The 7,642-nt window shown below is 42.9% G+C and overlaps 1 long non-coding RNA gene across 15 annotated transcripts in view; it reads left to right on the top strand.

Annotated features, from left to right (window-relative positions):
- LOC102677662 overlaps positions 1 to 7,642 on the top strand; it is a 44,688-nt gene that overhangs the window by 12,100 nt on the left and 24,946 nt on the right. For 4 of the 15 annotated variants that reach the window (XR_004150619.1, XR_004150612.1, XR_004150610.1 and 1 more), the window contains 4 exons: positions 838 to 1,087; positions 2,398 to 2,501; positions 2,963 to 3,224; positions 3,329 to 3,412. This is a non-coding gene — a long non-coding RNA (uncharacterized LOC102677662). Of the gene's footprint in view, positions 1 to 837; positions 1,102 to 1,861; positions 1,898 to 2,397; positions 2,502 to 2,718; positions 2,734 to 2,962; positions 3,225 to 3,328; positions 3,428 to 7,642 lie in introns of those variants that run through there. The other 11 variants (XR_004150614.1, XR_004150613.1, XR_004150615.1 and 8 more) reach the window with 11 other exon arrangements.

Genomic DNA, 7,642 nt, shown 5'->3' with positions numbered 1-7,642 from the left:
TTAAAAAAAAAAAAAAAAAGAGAAGAAAGAAAGAAACAATTTTTTAAAAACTCTTCGTCTCGTGAATTTTTCGATTTTCATGAGTTATCCAAATATTTTAAAATTTGACGTATATAATATGCGTCGTAACCGATGATACGGAAGAGTTTTGTGGAAAATGTTTAACATACAAAGTCAAATGTTGTTTCACCGTGGTAGACACGCGTCAAGTGGGAAGAAAATCGAGGAAAATGACCAAGCAATAGAATCGACGTTCGGTAAATCGACGTCGATGGCCTCGGCCGCTTCTCCTCGAGAGATCTCTCGTATCTCCCGTTTGGCTTCACCCTAATCGACCTCGAGGCCCTCCGAAATTCGGTTCAATCCATTTCTGAGGGTAGTTTTCTTTAGCGCACCTGATCCCACGAATCACCCTCGGCACATTCGACGTACGATCATTATTTAAACGCCAGTGGAATCATTGTTTAAGGATCAAGCCAAGCGGCGTTTTCACTCGTGTTGTCGTTCTTACAAATTTGCTGCGAAATTTAGAAAAAAAATTCTTAAGAAGAAAATAATCTCACGACTTTGTCGAAAACAACAAAATTTTACATTGCATTAAATCTTATTATTTCAATATTCAATTTCTCATTTCCTCTTATATTACTTGTATAGCTAGATATTTCTGTACGATCAATTGTACATTGACCCTCGTGCATGGGCCAGCCATGAAAGAAAATTAAACTTGACACTCGTTCGAAATTCTTATTACTAAGCACGAGAGAGAAGAATTTAATGCGAGGCACCGGATCATGAATCATGTAGGCGGGGTAAGCGGGCGCATTTGTTTGTGATTAGGTTGATTGAAGAGGAGTTACACAGTATCGACGTCAGCGACAATGCTAGGCCGAAAGTTCTAGCGGGCGATGTCGGCAAATTGGTGAAAGGGTTGGCTTCAAACTGAAATTGAGAGGGGTTGGACGTCGCCGGTACCCAACATCAGAAGGGCAGAGGCGGGATACGACGCTTCTGGGCTGTCGTGAACCCTGGCTGGAGCCACCGGTGTACTTGGCAGAGAGTGCTTTTCATCTCCGTAAATGGACCGGCGGTAAAGCAATTTTGGTACATTACCTATACCTGCTTTAACCCCTCCCCCGCCTTTTCTGTCAGACTTCCCGACCACCCCCATCGTCTTTCATCTTGCATCATCCGACTCTCGATCGCGGGGAACGTTTGATTTCGATGGGAAACGTCGTAAAGGCATTAAAGGGGAGGGAGGGGGAGGGAGGTAGGGGTACGGGATCGGTGGCGGTGGCCAGACCTGTGAAACAAAGAAGCGATTTCGCTGTTTCCATCCACGTTGGCGCCGGCGACGGCCTTTTTGTAAATGACCGTAATCGCGCGCCACCCCTCTTTGAGAGAAGTTAAAACCCTCTTCTCTTCCCTTCTCGCTCTTTCTATTTCTCTCGCTCTCTGTGACGAGTGACGTTGATCGAGCGGTTGCTCCAACTTTAGCGGAAATTTCAACGCGGCGTCCAACAGTTTCTCAAACAATCGATCCGTAATGTGGCACCGGCGGCTATTTTTAGTTGCTTCTTTCTTCCTTCTGGACCCGGCTAACTTCTTCTATAATCGTCCCGTACTTTTAACCTTTCAACGTTCACGCCAACGCGTCTCACGTATTCCGTTCGTTTATCGCGAATTTTCTAAATATTACTCGTTCTTTTCTTTTGTCTTCTTTTTTTTTTTATTCTACTTCGTTTCAATCTACGAGTTACACAATGACTCGTGTATATAAAAATTATTCGAACGTTCGATCTCTTCTTCTATCGAGTATTTAATACGCGTGGAACATTTATAAAGCTCGTTTATTCTTTTATAGATTGCTGGAAATAGTAAAAGGAGAATAGGATAGGTGGTAAATTTTCAAAGGTCTTGCAACATCGATCTTAACGAGCATGAAAACGCGTACCGACGTTATTTCGGGCGACCTCGCGAGATATCCAATTCAAAAATCTCGTTCGCAATCGAATCGTTGTTTAAATGTCGGCGACCCTCGTTGACCCAGTTCACTTGCCGTAGCGTTAGATTTACCGCAGCGAGAAAGAAGGAAGAGTGGAGAGAAGAATAAGAGGGAGAGAGAAAGGGAGAGGGTGAACACAGAGAGAGAGAGAGAGAGAGAGAGAGAGAAAGAGAGAGAGAGAATTGGCTCGTAGCTAGAAAGTATCAACGTTTAATCCAGCCTGATTGCATTCGGTCGTGCGACGATTTTACGAGCGCGCTCAAAACGGCCTGGCAAACACATTTTCCTTTTCGTGAATTTTTTTCCTGCAATCACCACCGAGATGAGCAAACGTTCGTAAACGTTCGTGTATCCCTCGTTCGCTTCTGACCTGGCAACTAATTTTTGTCCACTAGGAGAAGAAATCCAGCGAAACGAAGTGCCTGGGGACAGTTGACGAATTTATCGATTCGCATACAGGGCAAAAATTGCACGCGTGCACACGAGAGATTTGAAACAGGTTTGTTGAAAATTGGAATATGCCTCGTGCGTATTTAATGAAAATATGATATTTTAAATCGAATTTTTTTTCCTTTTTTTTTTTTTTTTTTTTTTTTAGTCGTAACATGTTTTGAAACATTTAGTTGCTAAAAGCAATGCGCGAAATGTAATTAATCCTTCCATACGCAACATTCCGATTTTTCGACTATAATAATATTGTTTTTTTTTTATTTCAGTTTATTCGATTATCGAAACTATAAGATTAAAAGTATCGTTCGTTCAACAATATATTTTAATATTTGATTATTGTTGTTGTTCACGCGGGACGAGAAGCCAATGAGACGCGTGAAAATAAAAGATTTTTTTATCGAGTCACAGCAATCAATTCGATATAAAACATAAAACATCTGGTTATTTAATTATTTGAAATTCTATTTTAAATTAAGAAAAAGAGCTGCGTAATTAAGATATAAAATAAAGATTCTATCGATTTCAGGAACAGGCAATTCATACCTTCAGGCCTTAGATCGCGAAAGGATCGATCAGATAGACGCATAACGAACCATTTATCATAGAGTGAAATTGTTACGTCGACGGATCTCGATTCTCATCGAAGCAAAGAAAAAGACGGCTAAACACGGAGAGACAGAGAGAGTAACTTTCCTCCGCACGCTTTGCGGAGAAAGAAGAAGGGGGTTGTGCCGCTTTTGTCGTGCTGCACAGACGCGTGGAAAAGAAGAGGGTGAGTTTTGCGACGGTATTGTCGTGGTTCGCGTTGTCCTGTGCCCTGCCGTCGCTGCCATTCCGATAACAAACGTCACGGTTTGAGGACCTCGCTTTTTCCAGCCGATGGGCAGCCTCTTTAAAGAGTAATTACGCTTACACTCGATGTATCCTGCGCCCCGTGATATTCTTCATCGTTTTTTTCAGGTGAGTTATTTTCACGTTCGCTCTTTTTTTCTTTTTTTTTTTTTTTTTTTTAACTCTTACTTGTTCTTTTCCTATTTTTATTCCCCCTCTCCCCTTGCCCCTCTCTTTCCCCTTTTTCTTCTTTTTCGCGAAAGTACAATTTCTAGATTGTTGTGCCGCGACTGTGGAACAATGAGCCTATAGGCGAGCGTGGCGCAACGGTTCATATTCAACCTCTCTTTGTTTCCCAAAGAGGAGATTTTGTTGCTTTTGTCGCGCAGACGCATGGAAAAAAAGAAGGGACGGCAAGGATGGCCACCATTGTTGCCATCCTTGGCACGCTATCTCGATAACGAAAATCTTGGCGATCGAAGGATCTCGAAGAAAACGTCGTTCGCGATTTCATCGTTTTCTCTTACTTGAAAATTATCGGCTTACGATCGAGGGATAAAAGCAATAGAAATAGAGACAGTTTTATTTTCACCAATTTTAAAGGAGAAAGTAGAATGAACAGTATTTATTGAATCGATAAATCCTTATTTCCATTTTTAAAGTGAGTTTTTAAAGTTTGAAACTTTCCTCGCGTCAAAATGTCCAATAAATGCGAATGGACACGAAAAAAAGAACATAACATAATTCTCTATTCACAACTGTTGTGAAACAATATTGTGTAAAACGGGAACAGATCCAAAACTTTTTTTTTCATCCAATATCCATACTTGCACACAATACAGAATATCACTCGATTAAACAACGAATCAAAAACGGATCCCGCAACAATTCCTCGATCATTTCTGACTTTCTAATTTTACCTTATCACACGCGCGAGATCATTCATTTATCCGCAATTGCAACAGCGTAACGTCGAGATCTTTGCAACCCCCCCATAAACTTTTTTCACGCAACAATACTCATCCCTTCGGTCCAAGAGACCGAATAAATACGTCGCCACGAGTAACAATAATTTCCGGGAACCGTGATTCGGACAATGGCCGCGTTGATTAGTCGTTCCCTCTCTGCCACTTTGAAGGATTGCGAATCTCCCGCAGGGCGACTTGCCCGTGTCCGCTTCGAAGGGTTTCGCTATTTCGCGAGGAGAAAGTGGTCGTGAAGGAGGGCCGCTTACACAGGAATGCGGCTCCTCCATCGGCCTCGGGGGATCGATCCTCCCTTCGATACAGCTCTGCCCTCCCGTTGCCCGTGACTTTGCACCCCCTGTCACAAATATCCCTGGATACGCGTGCCGCTCGCGCTTCCTTCGAGGGTCCTTTTCTTCGCCCCTGCTACCCTCCCGCCCACCTCCAATTGAGATTACCTCAGTGAAGGTCGCGTTTTATTGTCGCTTCCCATTCGATGCCATCCGCAACTCCTCCCCCTCCATCGTTCTCGTGAAGAAATTCGGGACCGATTGTCGAGGAATTCCGGCTGGATTCTGAGGCGTCTGATTCCGAGGCGAATTTAAACTGCAACCGAGGATGAAGAATATATATTCTCTATTGAATGTGTATTTTTTTATTGGAACAAGAGGATTTGGATTGTATTTGTAATATTGTAGATAATGTTGTAAGAGAAAGGGAGAGTAATATTTGAGCTATATTAGAGTAAAAGAAAGAAGTCGTTTTAAGATTAACGAGATTGGAATAAATATTATTCATCTGCACGAATAAGTTCGAGATCCAGAGATTTTTCTTTTGGAAATGAATAAAATGTGTCATATGAAATTAATATTTGTAGGCGAGTGCCATTTTTCACGTGCGAGTATTCAATAGTACAGTGGCATATTATTTTTACGAATATTATTGAGAGAATTGAAATTTGATTTTCAGAATAGAATTAAAATTTAATGAAACGTTACATTTCATTCGATCTCTCCTCCACTTGCACCGAGAAAAATTGCAACGTCTTTAAAATGTAAGTAGTCACTTTAGAACGTAACGATCCATTAGTCACTTTTAAACAATACACTTGGACTTTCGATTTAAATTCTACTTTAATTAAAGCTCTAGACCGCGAGAGGATACGTCTGGGATTGTCAAGTTCTCTCTCTGTCTCTCTCTCTTTCATTTCTTTATAGGTGTCACGATCGTTGATTCCGCCGGGTCCTCGAGGCGGAAGATCGAAGGACCGAGCACTCGTCCCGCGATCATCGAGTACGTTACCCTCGTCTGATGGTCTGTCGTGTAAAATACAGAACGCATTAATTAAAGCGTGGCTCGTGATGGGGATGATGTCAGAACGGCGGCGGTGGTGGCGTTGCAACGTGTCGTAGCTCAAAGCGGTTTACAACCCTTGTAAATTCAAGCGGCAGGAACAATGGACGTCTTAAATTTCTCTCGTAGGCCACGCAGGGAGTTTAAACCCGTCCCGATTTCGAGCCACTCGGCGAGCCTACACCTATCAGATCGAAACGGGAAGCAATGAAACCGACTTTATTCCAGGGGCATTATCTTATATTGCCCTCTTCCTATTGTCCGAGGGGATGAGCGACACTGATAGAAATATCGAGATTGGAACAAGGTGACAAGGATGTTTCGCGTTCAATTATGCCGTTGGACGTTGCTCGTTCTTCCATTTTTATTTTTTTTATTATCGCAAAAAATTTTAGCCATTTTGAATTTTTAGCGATCCTGATAAATTCGTCGAAATGAATTTCCAATTTTTCGCTTTCCGAGAAATTGATTTTGATTTTCGTTCGAAACAGAAACGATGCGATTATCTTAGGTACGATGATATTCGTATTTTGAGCGTGGAAATAATGACAATTGCAATTTATGATTTCTCTCCTCAAGAGAGTATTATATTTGTTTAGATTACTTCGAAAAGATTTTCTCGATTATCTATAAAACTTTATCTATAAAACTTTTCGAACTCTTAACAAAAATTCACAACACCGTGTGGTATAATTTTCAACAATTCTTGCTCTGCAAGAATTTCAAATTTCTTCGCGAAGGTAATCATTTGGATCGCCGTTCCAATCTCTCGAGAAACAAGGCAACCACCGATCAGTCAAATTTCATTCAGAAATCCAATCTAATCTTAAGGATGCGTCTACGGAGTCCATCGAGGGCCATTGTTCCATTATTAGGGTGTCGGCGAAAGATCAGCCGTTTAAATCAGGAGCGGATCCCAGTTGCGTAACAGAAATGAAACGGCCGACGATTCGCAGATTTAAGATCCCCGGGAGCGATCGACGACGTGATAATCGGTCACGCGAGCGGAGATCACAATAGCCTCGGGTGGCGGGAATAAATGAACCGGGTAGTCTTGATACCCGGCAAGGGTGAAAGGAAGAGGCGGTAGATAGGAAAAGCGACGTTATGGCGCAAGTTTCTACCTCTTCTCCGAGTGAAAAGGGTTTATGGCGCGGATAGAAATCCCGCAGACAATGGGTGAATTAATTCCTTAAGGTCTAATCGGCCTGTAATGATCCTGATCTCTAGTCGCCCGGTCGGGATGGAATTAGCTCGAGAATTATTCGCGATCGTCCAGATTACCTCCGTTCGTCGCGTAATTAACGACATTTCGACCGATGATTTAAAGATATGGATCCGAACTACTAACCGACTCACCCCTGAACCGCGTCTCTCTTTGTTGACGAGGAAGGCGAGGGAGAGGGGGTCATCATCAGAGACAGAAAGGACTTCTTGGTTCCAGAATCTCTTGGTACGTAATCCGGAAGCAACGAAGGGGAGGAAGATTTTAGAATTGAACTCGAATTGAATTTCGTCTCGAAGTCGATGAGCTTTCGCGTTACACTGTTGATGCCATGAACATATAATATAACACGATAGTCGTGTCGTATATAATCTCGCGCACGTGTCTTATCCATTTATCAATCGTAATCCCTTTATCCCTGTGCTCGAGAATGGGCGAGAACGACGATAATCGTTTTGCACGATCTTCGGCCACGTGACGGAGTGACCCCGACGAAGACCTGGTATCTCAGTTTCAACTGTTGCAACTACCCCCATGCCGACAATCCCGTTATTGCCAACCCGTTGCTTGCTTTCATCTACGACCAATTTCCCCGCCCGACTAGCCCACCCCCCCGTGGATTACAGCCACGATATCGCGACCCTAACGTTAATTTCATTAACGGATTCGATCCCGCCTCTTACGAGACGATAGCCACGGGATAGCCACGGCCCCGTATCGTGTCCATAACGCGGCCCATAAGCGAATTTCTGAATGCAACCACACCTGCGCTCTCGAATAACCCGAAGCGACAGGTCAGAACGATTAGCGTTCCAG

Source organism: Apis dorsata, unplaced genomic scaffold (genome assembly GCF_000469605.1).
Source record: "Apis dorsata unplaced genomic scaffold, Apis dorsata 1.3 scaffold_264, whole genome shotgun sequence".
Classification (NCBI taxonomy): Eukaryota; Metazoa; Arthropoda; class Insecta; order Hymenoptera; family Apidae; genus Apis; species Apis dorsata.
Note: the sequence above shows the minus strand (reverse complement) of the source record. Positions and strands in the feature narration are given on the sequence as shown.